Source organism: Ranitomeya imitator, chromosome 1 (genome assembly GCF_032444005.1).
Source record: "Ranitomeya imitator isolate aRanImi1 chromosome 1, aRanImi1.pri, whole genome shotgun sequence".
NCBI lineage: Eukaryota > Metazoa > Chordata > Amphibia > Anura > Dendrobatidae > Ranitomeya > Ranitomeya imitator.
This window is the reverse complement of record NC_091282.1, coordinates 847,839,868-847,856,808: the sequence shown is the minus strand read 5'-3', so window position 1 is coordinate 847,856,808 and position 16,941 is coordinate 847,839,868. Positions and strand designations below refer to the sequence as shown.

The 16,941-nt window shown below is 33.3% G+C and overlaps 11 non-coding genes across 11 annotated transcripts; all 11 read right to left on the bottom strand.

Annotated features, from left to right (window-relative positions):
• Positions 1-841: 841 nt before the first annotated feature.
• TRNAR-UCU (transfer RNA arginine (anticodon UCU)) lies at positions 842-927 on the bottom strand. Its single transcript is given in 2 exon segments — positions 842-877; positions 891-927. It is a non-coding gene; the product is annotated as a tRNA-Arg (tRNA).
• Positions 928-2,393: 1,466 nt separating this feature from the next.
• On the bottom strand, positions 2,394-2,479 carry TRNAR-UCU (transfer RNA arginine (anticodon UCU)). The gene is given in 2 exon segments: positions 2,394-2,429; positions 2,443-2,479. It is a non-coding gene; the product is annotated as a tRNA-Arg (tRNA).
• Positions 2,480-3,963: 1,484 nt separating this feature from the next.
• Positions 3,964-4,049, bottom strand: TRNAR-UCU (transfer RNA arginine (anticodon UCU)). Its single transcript is given in 2 exon segments — positions 3,964-3,999; positions 4,013-4,049. It is a non-coding gene; the product is annotated as a tRNA-Arg (tRNA).
• A 2,122-nt stretch (positions 4,050-6,171) lies between these two features.
• On the bottom strand, positions 6,172-6,257 carry TRNAR-UCU (transfer RNA arginine (anticodon UCU)). The gene is given in 2 exon segments: positions 6,172-6,207; positions 6,221-6,257. It is a non-coding gene; the product is annotated as a tRNA-Arg (tRNA).
• A 1,462-nt stretch (positions 6,258-7,719) lies between these two features.
• Positions 7,720-7,805, bottom strand: TRNAR-UCU (transfer RNA arginine (anticodon UCU)). The gene is given in 2 exon segments: positions 7,720-7,755; positions 7,769-7,805. It is a non-coding gene; the product is annotated as a tRNA-Arg (tRNA).
• A 1,483-nt stretch (positions 7,806-9,288) lies between these two features.
• Positions 9,289-9,374, bottom strand: TRNAR-UCU (transfer RNA arginine (anticodon UCU)). The gene is given in 2 exon segments: positions 9,289-9,324; positions 9,338-9,374. It is a non-coding gene; the product is annotated as a tRNA-Arg (tRNA).
• A 1,464-nt stretch (positions 9,375-10,838) lies between these two features.
• TRNAR-UCU (transfer RNA arginine (anticodon UCU)) lies at positions 10,839-10,924 on the bottom strand. The gene is given in 2 exon segments: positions 10,839-10,874; positions 10,888-10,924. It is a non-coding gene; the product is annotated as a tRNA-Arg (tRNA).
• A 1,271-nt stretch (positions 10,925-12,195) lies between these two features.
• Positions 12,196-12,281, bottom strand: TRNAR-UCU (transfer RNA arginine (anticodon UCU)). Its single transcript is given in 2 exon segments — positions 12,196-12,231; positions 12,245-12,281. It is a non-coding gene; the product is annotated as a tRNA-Arg (tRNA).
• Positions 12,282-13,746: 1,465 nt separating this feature from the next.
• TRNAR-UCU (transfer RNA arginine (anticodon UCU)) lies at positions 13,747-13,832 on the bottom strand. Its single transcript is given in 2 exon segments — positions 13,747-13,782; positions 13,796-13,832. It is a non-coding gene; the product is annotated as a tRNA-Arg (tRNA).
• Positions 13,833-15,297: 1,465 nt separating this feature from the next.
• Positions 15,298-15,383, bottom strand: TRNAR-UCU (transfer RNA arginine (anticodon UCU)). Its single transcript is given in 2 exon segments — positions 15,298-15,333; positions 15,347-15,383. It is a non-coding gene; the product is annotated as a tRNA-Arg (tRNA).
• A 1,009-nt stretch (positions 15,384-16,392) lies between these two features.
• On the bottom strand, positions 16,393-16,478 carry TRNAR-UCU (transfer RNA arginine (anticodon UCU)). Its single transcript is given in 2 exon segments — positions 16,393-16,428; positions 16,442-16,478. It is a non-coding gene; the product is annotated as a tRNA-Arg (tRNA).
• Between the last annotated feature and the right edge of the window lie 463 nt (positions 16,479-16,941).

Here is a 16,941-nt window from a genome sequence, read left to right as displayed (position 1 = left end):
TTTACAGTTTTTCTAAAAATATCTAGGACTGTACATTAATGGCCAAAAGTTTTCAGACTGATACAAAATTTGGCTTTCACAAAGTTTACTGCTTCAGATTTTATAGTGGTAATTTGTGTTAAGTCTAGATTATTATGAAAAGAGATCAGATGATTTGTCCAAAATTATAAACTAATTTCTTACCATAAAAATAAACTTAATCACAAAAAACTAATTTCTGCTGAATTTCAGCTCTCCAAAAATTACCTACTTACATGAATTCAGTGATCTCGTTAGCGAAGCAGAAAGTGTTTATGAGGACAAGGCAGCTGATATCACTCTGTTCTCATCTTTAAACTTGTTTTGCCACTTTTTAGCCAAAGAATGTCCACGTTTTGCATAATGACCTAAAATTCATAACAAAAAAACATATCATCAATCTATGGATGGACTGGAGTATGCTTGTGCCAAATTTGCATTTTGTTAAGTTATAGTTGAAAAATAAGCCAAAAATATCTAGAAACCCCAAATCCAGACAGTAGAGATCGTAAAGAAATATCTTATAAACACATACAAAATCAACTTTTAAAAAGGTTCAAATTAAAAAAAGAACTTGGGACTACTGAAAACAGGACTTAGAACACCAAACACTAGACCAAAAATATGCAATAATGAATTGTGCCCTATCTGCTATCCTTTGGGTCAATGAGCCTTCAGTATCTGCTCTTTCTACATTCTTTGACAAGTTCAAACCTAAATACGACTTCTAATTTTCTCTAAACATTAATACTTTTTTTTTTCCTTTTTCATATTTCCAACAACAACTGAGACAAAGTATAAATGTCACACAAACTTCAAAATACGACTCTGGTGGGACTCGAACCCACAACCTTTGAATCACATCAGTTCCCTAGAAGTCCAATGCGCTATCCATTGCGCCACAGAGCCACAAGTCTTTTACTTGAAGTAGGTGTTTTGTCAAATCTAGACACTCAACATTTTCCTGATGACTGGTAACAGAAAGATTTCTTTTCTTTTTGCAATTTTACTTTTGTTTTCCTATTTGTAAAGTTAAAACTGATCAGAAAGAAAAAGCATATAATGTAAAAGAGAAAGATCTATTTCATAATAAAACTCATTACATGCACTTTTTTAGTCTTATATGCCAGGAGTTAATTTTAAATTATTAACAGAGTTCCCTGTTGGTAAAGTGTGGGACAGTAATGTTTGCAAGACTACAAAAGGGGTTCCTTTGGTTGGTTTCTAACTCTCAAGCTTTGATCTTTTTTACTTTCTACATCTTCAATGCAGTAGCCACTGAGCCTCAGAAACGTAATCCGAGAAAAATGGCTTGGAACATCAGTTTCGTTGCACGCTAATGGGACACTGGTTTGGGAAGGATATTAGTCAAAACAAAGGAAATAATTTTAGCTATATGATAAGACTATCAGAGAACATTTGTTTTAGTCCAAATTAATGCTGGTAAATTTTCTGGAGTGCTCCTGTAGATATCCTGACTTTAGCAGTCAGCTATGCTTTTCTTTAGAAGTTTTTCCTTTCCTCATTTTTTCCTTTTACAGTTTTTCTAAAAATATCTAGGACTGTACATTAATGGCCAAAAGTTTTCAGACTGATACAAAATTTGGCTTTCACAAAGTTTACTGCTTCAGATTTTATAGTGGTAATTTGTGTTAACTCTAGATTATTATGAAAAGAGATCAGATGATTTGTCCAAAATTCTAAACTAATTTCTTACCATAAAAATAAACTTAATCACAAAAAACTAATTTCCGCTGAATTTCAGCTCTCCAAAAATTACCTACTTACATGAATTCAGTGATCTCGTTAGCGAAGCAGAAAGTGTTTATGAGGACAAGGCAGCTGATATCACTCTGTTCTCATCTTTAAACTTGTTTTGCCACTTTTTAGCCAAAGAATGTCCACGTTTTGCATAATGACCTAAAATTCATAACAAAAAAACATATCATCAATCTATGGATGGACTGGAGTATGATTGTGCCAAATTTGCATTTTGTTAAGTTATAGTTGAAAAATAAGCCAAAAATATCTAGAAACCCCAAATCCAGACAGTAGAAATCGTAAAGAAATATCTTATAAACACATAAAAAAATCAACTTTTAAAAAGGTTCAAATTAAAAAAAGAACTTGGGACTACTGAAAACAGGACATAGAACACCAAACACTAGACCAAAAATATGCAATAATGAATTGTGCCCTATCTGCTATCCTTTGGGTCAATGAGCCTTCAGTATCTGCTCTTTCTACATTCTTTGACAAGTTCAAACCTAAATACGACTTCTAATTTTCTCTAAACATTAATACTTTTTTTTTCCTTTTTCATATTTCCAACAACAACTGAGACAAAGTATAAATGTCACACAAACTTCAAAATACGACTCTGGTGGGACTCGAACCCACAACCTTTGAATCACATCAGTTCCCTAGAAGTCCAATGCGCTATCCATTGCGCCACAGAGCCACAAGTCTTTTACTTGAAGTAGGTGTTTTGTCAAATCTAGACACTCAACATTTTCCTGATGACTGGTAACAGAAAGATTTCTTTTCTTTTTGCAATTTTACTTTTGTTTTCCTATTTGTAAAGTTAAAACTGATCAGAAAGAAAAAGCATATAATGTAAAAGAGAAAGATGTATTTCATAATAAAACTCATTACATGCACTTTTTTAGTCTTATATGCCAGGAGTTAATTTTAAATTACTAACAGAGTTCCCTGTTGGTAAAGTGTGGGACAGTAATGTATGCAAGACTACAAAAGGGGTTCCTTTGGTTGGTTTCTAACTCTCAATCTTTGATCTTTTTTACTTTCTACATCTTCAATTCAGTAGCCACTGAGCCTCAGAAACGTAATCCGAGAAAAATGGCTTGGAACATCAGTTTCGTTGCACGCTAATGGGACACTGGTTTGGGAAGGATATTAGTCAAAACAAAGGAAATAATTTTAGCTATATGATAAGACTATCAGAGAACATTTGTTTTAGTCCAAATTAATGCTGGTAAATTTTCTGGAGTGCTCCTGTAGATATCCTGACTTTAGCAGTCAGCTATGCTTTTCTTTAGAAGTTTTTCCTTTCCTCATTTTTTCCTTTTACAGTTTTTCTAAAAATATCTAGGACTGTACATTAATGGCCAAAAGTTTTCAGACTGATACAAAATTTGGCTTTCACAAAGTTTACTGCTTCAGATTTTATAGTGGTAATTTGTGTTAACTCTAGATTATTATGAAAAGAGATCAGATGATTTGTCCAAAATTATAAACTAATTTCTTACCATAAAAATAAACTTAATCACAAAAAACTAATTTCCGCTGAATTTCAGCTCTCCAAAAATTACCTACTTACATGAATTCAGTGATCTCGTTAGCGAAGCAGAAAGTGTTTATGAGGACAAGGCAGCTGATATCACTCTGTTCTCATCTTTAAACTTGTTTTGCCACTTTTTAGCCAAAGAATGTCCACGTTTTGCATAATGACCTAAAATTCATAACAAAAAAACATATCATCAATCTATGGATGGACTGGAGTATGCTTGTGCCAAATTTGCATTTTGTTAAGTTATAGTTGAAAAATAAGCCAAAAATATCTAGAAACCCCAAATCCAGACAGTAGAGATCGTAAAGAAATATCTTATAAACACATACAAAATCAACTTTTAAAAAGGTTCAAATTAAAAAAAGAACTTGGGACTACTGAAAACAGGACATAGAACACCAAACACTAGACCAAAAATATGCAATAATGAATTGTGCCCTATCTGCTATCCTTTGGGTCGATGAGCCTTCAGTATCTGCTCTTTCTACGTTCTTTGACAAGTTCAAACCTAAATACGACTTCTAATTTTCTCTAAACATTAATATGAAGCCCAGATCTGATACCTTAACTTTTCCTTTTTCATATTTCCAACAACAACTGAGACAAAGTATAAATGTCACACAAACTTCAAAATACGACTCTGGTGGAACTCGAACCCACAACCTTTGAATCACATCAGTTCCCTAGAAGTCCAATGCGCTATCCATTGCGCCACAGAGCCACAAGTCTTTATCTTGAAGTAGGTGTTTTGTCAAATCTAGACACTCAACATTTTCCTGATGACTGGTAACAGAAAGATTTCTTTTCTTTTTGCAATTTTACTCTTGTTTTCCTATTTGTAAAGTTAAAACTGATCAGAAAGAAAAAGCATATAATGTAAAAGAGAAAGATCTATTTCATAATAAAACTCATTACATGCACTTTTTTAGTCTTATATGCCAGGAGTTAATTTTAAATTACTAACAGAGTTCCCTGTTGGTAAAGTGTGGGACAATAATGTATGCAAGACTACAAAAGGGGTTCCTTTGGTTGGTTTCTAACTCTCAAGCTTTGATCTTTTTTACTTTCTACATCTTCAATGCAGTAGCCACTGAGCCTCAGAAACGTAATCCGAGAAAAATGGCTTGGAACATCAGTTTCGTTGCACGCTAATGGGACACTGGTTTGGGAAGGATATTAGTCAAAACAAAGGAAATAATTTTAGCCATATGATAAGACTATCAGAGAACATTTGTTTTAGTCCAAATTAATGCTGGTAAATTTTCTGGAGTGCTCCTGTAGATATCCTGACTTTAGCAGTCAGCTATGCTTTTCTTTAGAAGTTTTTCCTTTCCTCATTTTTTCCTTTTACAGTTTTTCTAAAAATATCTAGGACTGTACATTAATGGCCAAAAGTTTTCAGACTGATACAAAATTTGGCTTTCACAAAGTTTACTGCTTCGGATTTTATAGTGGTAATTTGTGTTAAGTCTAGATTATTATGAAAAGAGATCAGATGATTTGTCCAAAATCTTTGAATCACATCAGTTCCCTAGAAGTCCAATGCGCTATCCATTGCGCCACAGAGTCTTATATGCCAGGAGTTAATTTTAAATTACTAACAGAGTTTCCTGTTGGTAAAGTGTGGGACAGTAATGTATGCAAGACTACAAAAGGGGTTCCTTTGGTTGGTTTCTAACTCTCAAGCTTTGATCTTTTTTACTTTCTACATCTTCAATGCAGTAGCCACTGAGCCTCAGAAACTTAATCCGAGAAAAATGGCTTGGAACATCAGTTTCGTTGCACGCTAATGGGACACTGGTTTGGGAAGGATATTAGTCAAAACAAAGGAAATAATTTTAGCCATATGATAAGACTATTAGAGAACATTTGTTTTAGTCCAAATTAATGCTGGTAAATTTTCTGGAGTGCTCCTGTAGATATCCTGACTTTAGCAGTCAGCTATGCTTTAATTTAGAAGTTTTTCCTTTCCTCATTTTTTCCTTTTACAGTTTTTCTAAAAATATCTAGGACTGTACATTAATGGCCAAAAGTTTTCAGACTGATACAAAATTTGGCTTTCACAAAGTTTACTGCTTCAGATTTTATAGTGGTAATTTGTGTTAACTCTAGATTATTATGAAAAGAGATCAGATGATTTGTCCAAAATTATAAACTAATTTCTTACCATAAAAATAAACTTAATCACAAAAAACTAATTTCCGCTGAATTTCAGCTCTCCAAAAATTACCTACTTACATGAATTCAGTGATCTCGTTAGCGAAGCAGAAAGTGTTTATGAGGACAAGGCAGCTGATATCACTCTGTTCTCATCTTTAAACTTGTTTTGCCACTTTTTAGCCAAAGAATGTCCACATTTTGCATAATGACCTAAAATTCATAACAAAAAAACATATCATCAATCTATGGATGGACTGGAGTATGATTGTGCCAAATTTGCATTTTGTTAAGTTATAGTTGAAAAATAAGCCAAAAATATCTAGAAACCCCAAATCCAGACAGTAGAAATCGTAAAGAAATATCTTATAAACACATAAAAAATCAACTTTTAAAAAGGTTCAAATTAAAAAAAGAACTTGGGACTACTGAAAACAGGACATAGAACACCAAACACTAGACCAAAAATATGCAATAATGAATTGTGCCCTATCTGCTATCCTTTGGGTCAATGAGCCTTCAGTATCTGCTCTTTCTACGTTCTTTGACAAGTTCAAACCTAAATACGACTTCTAATTTTCTCTAAACATTAATATGAAGCCCAGATCTGATACCTTAACTTTTCCTTTTTCATATTTCCAACAACAACTGAGACAAAGTATAAATGTCACACAAACTTCAAAATACGACTCTGGTGGGACTCGAACCCACAACCTTTGAATCACATCAGTTCCCTAGAAGTCCAATGCGCTATCCATTGCGCCACAGAGCCCAAGTCTTTTACTTGAAGTAGGTGTTTTGTCAAATCTAGACACTCAACATTTTCCTGATGACTGGTAACAGAAAGATTTCTTTTCTCTTTGCAATTTTACTTTTGTTTTCCTATTTGTAAAGTTAAAACTGATCAGAAAGAAAAAGCATATAATGTAAAAGAGAAAGATCTATTTCATAATAAAACTCATTACATGCACTTTTTTAGTCTTATATGCCAGGAGTTAATTTTAAATTACTAACAGAGTTCCCTGTTGGTAAAGTGTGGGACAGTAATGTATGCAAGACTACAAAAGGGGTTCCTTTGGTTGGTTTCTAACTCTCAAGCTTTGATCTTTTTTACTTTCTACATCTTCAATGCAGTAGCCACTGAGCCTCAGAAACTTAATCCGAGAAAAATGGCTTGGAACATCAGTTTCGTTGCACGCTAATGGGACACTGGTTTGGGAAGGATATTAGTCAAAACAAAGGAAATAATTTTAGCCATATGATAAGACTATCAGAGAACATTTGTTTTAGTCCAAATTAATGCTGGTAAATTTTCTGGAGTGCTCCTGTAGATATCCTGACTTTAGCAGTCAGCTATGCTTTAATTTAGAAGTTTTTCCTTTCCTCATTTTTTCCTTTTACAGTTTTTCTAAAAATATCTAGGACTGTACATTAATGGCCAAAAGTTTTCAGACTGATACAAAATTTGGCTTTCACAAAGTTTACTGCTTCAGATTTTATAGTGGTAATTTGTGTTAACTCTAGATTATTATGAAAAGAGATCAGATGATTTGTCCAAAATTATAAACTAATTTCTTACCATAAAAATAAACTTAATCACAAAAAACTAATTTCCGCTGAATTTCAGCTCTCCAAAAATTACCTACTTACATGAATTCAGTGATCTCGTTAGCGAAGCAGAAAGTGTTTATGAGGACAAGGCAGCTGATATCACTCTGTTCTCATCTTTAAACTTGTTTTGCCACTTTTTAGCCAAAGAATGTCCACGTTTTGCATAATGACCTAAAATTCATAACAAAAAAACATATCATCAATCTATGGATGGACTGGAGTATGATTGTGCCAAATTTGCATTTTGTTAAGTTATAGTTGAAAAATAAGCCAAAAATATCTAGAAACCCCAAATCCAGACAGTAGAAATCGTAAAGAAATATCTTATAAACACATAAAAAAAACTTTTAAAAAGGTTCAAATTAAAAAAAGAACTTGGGACTACTGAAAACAGGACATAGAACACCAAACACTAGACCAAAAATATGCAATAATGAATTGTGCCCTATCTGCTATCCTTTGGGTCAATGAGCCTTCAGTATCTGCTCTTTCTACATTCTTTGACAAGTTCAAACCTAAATACGACTTCTAATTTTCTCTAAACATTAATACTTTTTTTTTCCTTTTTCATATTTCCAACAACAACTGAGACAAAGTATAAATGTCACACAAACTTCAAAATACGACTCTGGTGGGACTCGAACCCACAACCTTTGAATCACATCAGTTCCCTAGAAGTCCAATGCGCTATCCATTGCGCCACAGAGCCCAAGTCTTTTACTTGAAGTAGGTGTTTTGTCAAATCTAGACACTCAACATTTTCCTGATGACTGGTAACAGAAAGATTTCTTTTCTCTTTGCAATTTTACTTTTGTTTTCCTATTTGTAAAGTTAAAACTGATCAGAAAGAAAAAGCATATAATGTAAAAGAGAAAGATCTATTTCATAATAAAACTCATTACATGCACTTTTTTAGTCTTATATGCCAGGAGTTAATTTTAAATTATTAACAGAGTTCCCTGTTGGTAAAGTGTGGGACAGTAATGTATGCAAGACTACAAAAGGGGTTCCTTTGGTTGGTTTCTAACTCTCAAGCTTTGATCTTTTTTACTTTCTACATCTTCAATGCAGTAGCCACTGAGCCTCAGAAACTTAATCCGAGAAAAATGGCTTGGAACATCAGTTTCGTTGCACGCTAATGGGACACTGGTTTGGGAAGGATATTAGTCAAAACAAAGGAAATAATTTTAGCTATATGATAAGACTATCAGAGAACATTTGTTTTAGTCCAAATTAATGCTGGTAAATTTTCTGGAGTGCTCCTGTAGATATCCTGACTTTAGCAGTCAGCTATGCTTTTCTTTAGAAGTTTTTCCTTTCCTCATTTTTTCCTTTTACAGTTTTTCTAAAAATATCTAGGACTGTACATTAATGGCCAAAAGTTTTCAGACTGATACAAAATTTGGCTTTCACAAAGTTTACTGCTTCAGATTTTATAGTGGTAATTTGTGTTAACTCTAGATTATTATGAAAAGAGATCAGATGATTTGTCCAAAATTATAAACTAATTTCTTACCATAAAAATAAACTTAATCACAAAAAACTAATTTCCGCTGAATTTCAGCTCTCCAAAAATTACCTACTTACATGAATTCAGTGATCTCGTTAGCGAAGCAGAAAGTGTTTATGAGGACAAGGCAGCTGATATCACTCTGTTCTCATCTTTAAACTTGTTTTGCCACTTTTTAGCCAAAGAATGTCCACGTTTTGCATAATGACCTAAAATTCATAACAAAAAAACATATCATCAATCTATGGATGGACTGGAGTATGATTGTGCCAAATTTGCATTTTGTTAAGTTATAGTTGAAAAATAAGCCAAAAATATCTAGAAACCCCAAATCCAGACAGTAGAAATCGTAAAGAAATATCTTATAAACACATAAAAAATCAACTTTTAAAAAGGTTCAAATTAAAAAAAGAACTTGGGACTACTGAAAACAGGACATAGAACACCAAACACTAGACCAAAAATATGCAATAATGAATTGTGCCCTATCTGCTATCCTTTGGGTCAATGAGCCTTCAGTATCTGCTCTTTCTACGTTCTTTGACAAGTTCAAACCTAAATACGACTTCTAATTTTCTCTAAACATTAATATGAAGCCCAGATCTGATACCTTAACTTTTCCTTTTTCATATTTCCAACAACAACTGAGACAAAGTATAAATGTCACACAAACTTCAAAATACGACTCTGGTGGGACTCGAACCCACAACCTTTGAATCACATCAGTTCCCTAGAAGTCCAATGCGCTATCCATTGCGCCACAGAGCCCAAGTCTTTTACTTGAAGTAGGTGTTTTGTCAAATCTAGACACTCAACATTTTCCTGATGACTGGTAACAGAAAGATTTCTTTTCTCTTTGCAATTTTACTTTTGTTTTCCTATTTGTAAAGTTAAAACTGATCAGAAAGAAAAAGCATATAATGTAAAAGAGAAAGATCTATTTCATAATAAAACTCATTACATGCACTTTTTTAGTCTTATATGCCAGGAGTTAATTTTAAATTACTAACAGAGTTCCCTGTTGGTAAAGTGTGGGACAGTAATGTATGCAAGACTACAAAAGGGGTTCCTTTGGTTGGTTTCTAACTCTCAAGCTTTGATCTTTTTTACTTTCTACATCTTCAATGCAGTAGCCACTGAGCCTCAGAAACTTAATCCGAGAAAAATGGCTTGGAACATCAGTTTCGTTGCACGCTAATGGGACACTGGTTTGGGAAGGATATTAGTCAAAACAAAGGAAATAATTTTAGCCATATGATAAGACTATCAGAGAACATTTGTTTTAGTCCAAATTAATGCTGGTAAATTTTCTGGAGTGCTCCTGTAGATATCCTGACTTTAGCAGTCAGCTATGCTGTTCTTTAGAAGTTTTTCCTTTCCTCATTTTTTCCTTTTACAGTTTTTCTAAAAATATCTAGGACTGTACATTAATGGCCAAAAGTTTTCAGACTGATACAAAATTTGGCTTTCACAAAGTTTACTGCTTCAGATTTTATAGTGGTAATTTGTGTTAACTCTAGATTATTATGAAAAGAGATCAGATGATTTGTCCAAAATTGTAAACTAATTTCTTACCATAAAAATAAACTTAATCACAAAAAACTAATTTCCGCTGAATTTCAGATCTCCAAAAATTACCTACTTACATGAATTCAGTGATCTCGTTAGCGAAGCAGAAAGTGTTTATGAGGACAAGGCAGCTGATATCACTCTGTTCTCATCTTTAAACTTGTTTTGCCACTTTTTAGCCAAAGAATGTCCACGTTTTGCATAATGACCTAAAATTCATAACAAAAAAACATATCATCAATCTATGGATGGACTGGAGTATGATTGTGCCAAATTTGCATTTTGTTAAGTTATAGTTGAAAAATAAGCCAAAAATATCTAGAAACCCCAAATCCAGACAGTAGAAATCGTAAAGAAATATCTTATAAACACATAAAAAATCAACTTTTAAAAAGGTTCAAATTAAAAAAAGAACTTGGGACTACTGAAAACAGGACATAGAACACCAAACACTAGACCAAAAATATGCAATAATGAATTGTGCCCTATCTGCTATCCTTTGGGTCAATGAGCCTTCAGTATCTGCTCTTTCTACATTCTTTGACAAGTTCAAACCTAAATATGACTTCTAATTTTCTCTAAACATTAATACTTTTTTTTTCCTTTTTCATATTTCCAACAACAACTGAGACAAAGTATAAATGTCACACAAACTTCAAAATACGACTCTGGTGGGACTCGAACCCACAACCTTTGAATCACATCAGTTCCCTAGAAGTCCAATGCGCTATCCATTGCGCCACAGAGTCTTATATGCCAAGAATTAATTTTAAATTACTAACAGAGTTGCCTGTTGGTAAAGTGTGGGACAGTAATGTATGCAAGACTACAAAAGGGGTTCCTTTGGTTGGTTTCTAACTCTCAAGCTTTGATCTTTTTTACTTTCTACATCTTCAATGCAGTAGCCACTGAGCCTCAGAAACTTAATCCGAGAAAAATGGCTTGGAACATCAGTTTCGTTGCACGCTAATGGGACACTGGTTTGGGAAGGATATTAGTCAAAACAAAGGAAATAATTTTAGCCATATGATAAGACTATCAGAGAACATTTGTTTTAGTCCAAATTAATGCTGGTAAATTTTCTGGAGTGCTCCTGTAGATATCCTGACTTTAGCAGTCAGCTATGCTTTAATTTAGAAGTTTTTCCTTTCCTCATTTTTTCCTTTTACAGTTTTTCTAAAAATATCTAGGACTGTACATTAATGGCCAAAAGTTTTCAGACTGATACAAAATTTGGCTTTCACAAAGTTTACTGCTTCAGATTTTATAGTGGTAATTTGTGTTAACTCTAGATTATGAAAAGAGATCAGATGATTTGTCCAAAATTATAAACTAATTTCTTACCATAAAAATAAACTTAATCACAAAAAACTAATTTCCGCTGAATTTCAGCTCTCCAAAAATTACCTACTTACATGAATTCAGTGATCTCGTTAGCGAAGCAGAAAGTGTTTATGAGGACAAGGCAGCTGATATCACTCTGTTCTCATCTTTAAACTTGTTTTGCCACTTTTTAGCCAAAGAATGTCCACGTTTTGCATAATGACCTAAAATTCATAACAAAAAAACATATCATCAATCTATGGATGGACTGGAGTATGCTTGTGCCAAATTTGCATTTTGTTAAGTTATAGTTGAAAAATAAGCCAAAAATATCTAGAAACCCCAAATCCAGACAGTAGAGATCGTAAAGAAATATCTTATAAACACATACAAAATCAACTTTTAAAAAGGTTCAAATTAAAAAAAGAACTTGGGACTACTGAAAACAGGACATAGAACACCAAACACTAGACCAAAAATATGCAATAATGAATTGTGCCCTATCTGCTATCCTTTGGGTCGATGAGCCTTCAGTATCTGCTCTTTCTACGTTCATTGACAAGTTCAAACCTAAATACGACTTCTAATTTTCTCTAAACATTAATATGAAGCCCAGATCTGATACCTTAACTTTTCCTTTTTCATATTTCCAACAACAACTGAGACAAAGTATAAATGTCACACAAACTTCAAAATACGACTCTGGTGGGACTCGAACCCACAACCTTTGAATCACATCAGTTCCCTAGAAGTCCAATGCGCTATCCATTCCGCCACAGAGCCACAAGTCTTTTACTTGAAGTAGGTGTTTTGTCAAATCTAGACACTCAACATTTTCCTGATGACTGGTAACAGAAAGATTTCTTTTCTTTTTGCAATTTTACTCTTGTTTTCCTATTTGTAAAGTTAAAACTGATCAGAAAGAAAAAGCATATAATGTAAAAGAGAAAGATCTATTTCATAATAAAACTCATTACATGCACTTTTTTAGTCTTATATGCCAGGAGTTAATTTTAAATTACTAACAGAGTTCCCTGTTGGTAAAGTGTGGGACAATAATGTATGCAAGACTACAAAAGGGGTTCCTTTGGTTGGTTTCTAACTCTCAAGCTTTGATCTTTTTTACTTTCTACATCTTCAATGCAGTAGCCACTGAGCCTCAGAAACTTAATCCGAGAAAAATGGCTTGGAACATCAGTTTCGTTGCACACTAATGGGACACTGGTTTGGGAAGGATATTAGTCAAAACAAAGGAAATAATTTTAGCCATATGATAAGACTATCAGAGAACATTTGTTTTAGTCCAAATTAATGCTGGTAAATTTTCTGGAGTGCTCCTGTAGATATCCTGACTTTAGCAGTCAGCTATGCTTTTCTTTAGAAGTTTTTCCTTTCCTCATTTTTTCCTTTTACAGTTTTTCTAAAAATATCTAGGACTGTACATTAATGGCCAAAAGTTTTCAGACTGATACAAAATTTGGCTTTCACAAAGTTTACTGCTTCAGATTTTATAGTGGTAATTTGTGTTAAGTCTAGATTATTATGAAAAGAGATCAGATGATTTGTCCAAAATTATAAACTAATTTCTTACCATAAAAATAAACTTAATCACAAAAAACTAATTTCCGCTGAATTTCAGCTCTCCAAAAATTACCTACTTACATGAATTCAGTGATCTCGTTAGCGAAGCAGAAAGTGTTTATGAGGACAAGGCAGCTGATATCACTCTGTTCTCATCTTTAAACTTGTTTTGCCACTTTTTAGCCAAAGAATGTCCACGTTTTGCATAATGACCTAAAATTCATAACAAAAAAACATATCATCAATCTATGGATGGACTGGAGTATGCTTGTGCCAAATTTGCATTTTGTTAAGTTATAGTTGAAAAATAAGCCAAAAATATCTAGAAACCCCAAATCCAGACAGTAGAGATCGTAAAGAAATATCTTATAAACACATAAAAAATCAACTTTTAAAAAGGTTCAAATTAAAAAAAGAACTTGGGACTACTGAAAACAGGACATAGAACACCAAACACTAGACCAAAAATATGCAATAATGAATTGTGCCCTATCTGCTATCCTTTGGGTCAATGAGCCTTCAGTATCTGCTCTTTCTACATTCTTTGACAAGTTCAAACCTAAATACGACTTCTAATTTTCTCTAAACATTAATACTTTTTTTTTCCTTTTTCATATTTCCAACAACAACTGAGACAAAGTATAAATGTCACACAAACTTCAAAATGCGACTCTGGTGGGACTCGAACCCACAACCTTTGAATCACATCAGTTCCCTAGAAGTCCAATGCGCTATCCATTGCGCCACAGAGCCACAAGTCTTTTACTTGAAGTAGGTGTTTTGTCAAATCTAGACACTCAACATTTTCCTGATGACTGGTAACAGAAAGATTTCTTTTCTTTTTGCAATTTTACTCTTGTTTTCCTATTTGTAAAGTTAAAACTGATCAGAAAGAAAAAGCATATAATGTAAAAGAGAAAGATCTATTTCATAATAAAACTCATTACATGCACTTTTTTAGTCTTATATGCCAGGAGTTAATTTTAAATTACTAACAGAGTTCCCTGTTGGTAAAGTGTGGGACAATAATGTATGCAAGACTACAAAAGGGGTTCCTTTGGTTGGTTTCTAACTCTCAAGCTTTGATCTTTTTTACTTTCTACATCTTCAATGCAGTAGCCACTGAGCCTCAGAAACTTAATCCGAGAAAAATGGCTTGGAACATCAGTTTCGTTGCACGCTAATGGGACACTGGTTTGGGAAGGATATTAGTCAAAACAAAGGAAATAATTTTAGCCATATGATAAGACTATCAGAGAACATTTGTTTTAGTCCAAATTAATGCTGGTAAATTTTCTGGAGTGCTCCTGTAGATATCCTGACTTTAGCAGTCAGCTATGCTTTTCTTTAGAAGTTTTTCCTTTCCTCATTTTTTCCTTTTACAGTTTTTCTAAAAATATCTAGGACTGTACATTAATGGCCAAAAGTTTTCAGACTGATACAAAATTTGGCTTTCACAAAGTTTACTGCTTCAGATTTTATAGTGGTAATTTGTGTTAAGTCTAGATTATTATGAAAAGAGATCAGATGATTTGTCCAAAATTATAAACTAATTTCTTACCATAAAAATAAACTTAATCACAAAAAACTAATTTCTGCTGAATTTCAGCTCTCCAAAAATTACCTACTTACATGAATTCAGTGATCTCGTTAACGAAGCAGAAAGTGTTTATGGGGACAAGGCAGCTGATATCACTCTGTTCTCATCTTTAAACTTGTTTTGCCACTTTTTAGCCAAAGAATGTCCACGTTTTGCATAATGACCTAAAATTCATAACAAAAAAACATATCATCAATCTATGGATGGACTGGAGTATGCTTGTGCCAAATTTGCATTTTGTTAAGTTATAGTTGAAAAATAAGCCAAAAATATCTAGAAACCCCAAATCCAGACAGTAGAGATCGTAAAGAAATATCTTATAAACACATAAAAAATCAACTTTTAAAAAGGTTCAAATTAAAAAAAGAACTTGGGACTACTGAAAACAGGACATAGAACACCAAACACTAGACCAAAAATATGCAATAATGAATTGTGCCCTATCTGCTATCCTTTGGGTCAATGAGCCTTCAGTATCTGCTCTTTCTACATTCTTTGACAAGTTCAAACCTAAATACGACTTCTAATTTTCTCTAAACATTAATACTTTTTTTTTCCTTTTTCATATTTCCAACAACAACTGAGACCAAGTATAAATGTCACACAAACTTCAAAATACGACTCTGGTGGGACTCGAACCCACAACCTTTGAATCACATCAGTTCCCTAGAAGTCCAATGCGCTATCCATTGCGCCACAAAGCCACAAGTCTTTTACTTGAAGTAGGTGTTTTGTCAAATCTATCTATCAGAGAACATTTGTTTCAGTCCAAATTAATGCTGGTAAATTTTCTGGAGTGCTCCTGTAGATATCCTGACTTTAGCAGTCAGCTATGCTTTTCTTTAGAAGTTTTTCCTTTCCTCATTTTTTCCTTTTACAGTTTTTCTAAAAATATCTAGGACTGTACATTAATGGCCAAAAGTTTTCAGACTGATACAAAATTTGGCTTTCACAAAGTTTACTGCTTCAGATTTTATAGTGGTAATTTGTGTTAACTCTAGATTATTATGAAAAGAGATCAGATGATTTGTCCAAAATTATAAACTAATTTCTTACCATAAAAATAAACTTAATCACAAAAAACTAATTTCCGCTGAATTTCAGCTCTCCAAAAATTACCTACTTACATGAATTCAGTGATCTCGTTAGCGAAGCAGAAAGTGTTTATGAGGACAAGGCAGCTGATATCACTCTGTTCTCATCTTTAAACTTGTTTTGCCACTTTTTAGCCAAAGAATGTCCACGTTTTGCATAATGACCTAAAATTCATAAGAAAAAAACATATCATCAATCTATGGATGGACTGGAGTATGATTGTGCCAAATTTGCATTTTGTTAAGTTATAGTTGAAAAATAAGCCAAAAATATCTAGAAACCCCAAATCCAGACAGTAGAGATCGTAAAGAAATATCTTATAAACACATAAAAAATCAACTTTTAAAAAGGTTCAAATTAAAAAAAGAACTTGGGACTACTGAAAACAGGACATAGAACACCAAACACTAGACCAAAAATATGCAATAATGAATTGTGCCCTATCTGCTATCCTTTGGGTCAATGAGCCTTCAGTATCTGCTCTTTCTACATTCTTTGACAAGTTCAAACCTAAATACGACTTCTAATTTTCTCTAAACATTAATACTTTTTTTTTCCTTTTTCATATTTCCAACAACAACTGAGACAAAGTATAAATGTCACACAAACTTCAAAATACGACTCTGGTGGGACTCGAACCCACAACCTTTGAATCACATCAGTTCCCTAGAAGTCCAATGCACTATCCATTGCGCCACAGAGCCACAAGTCTTTTACTTGAAGTAGGTGTTTTGTCAAATCTAGACACTCAACATTTTCCTGATGACTGGTAACAGAAAGATTTCTTTTCTTTTTGCAATTTTACTCTTGTTTTCCTATTTGTAAAGTTAAAACTGATCAGAAAGAAAAAGCATATAATGTAAAAGAGAAAGATCTATTTCATAATAAAACTCATTACATGCACTTTTTTAGTCTTATATGCCAGGAGTTAATTTTAAATTACTAACAGAGTTCCCTGTTGGTAAAGTGTGGGACAATAATGTATGCAAGACTACAAAAGGGGTTCCTTTGGTTGGTTTCTAACTCTCAAGCTTTGATCTTTTTTACTTTCTACATCTTCAATGCAGTAGCCACTGAGCCTCAGAAACTTAATCCGAGAAAAATGGCTTGGAACATCAGTTTCGTTGCACACTAATGGGACACTGGTTTGGGAAGGATATTAGTCAA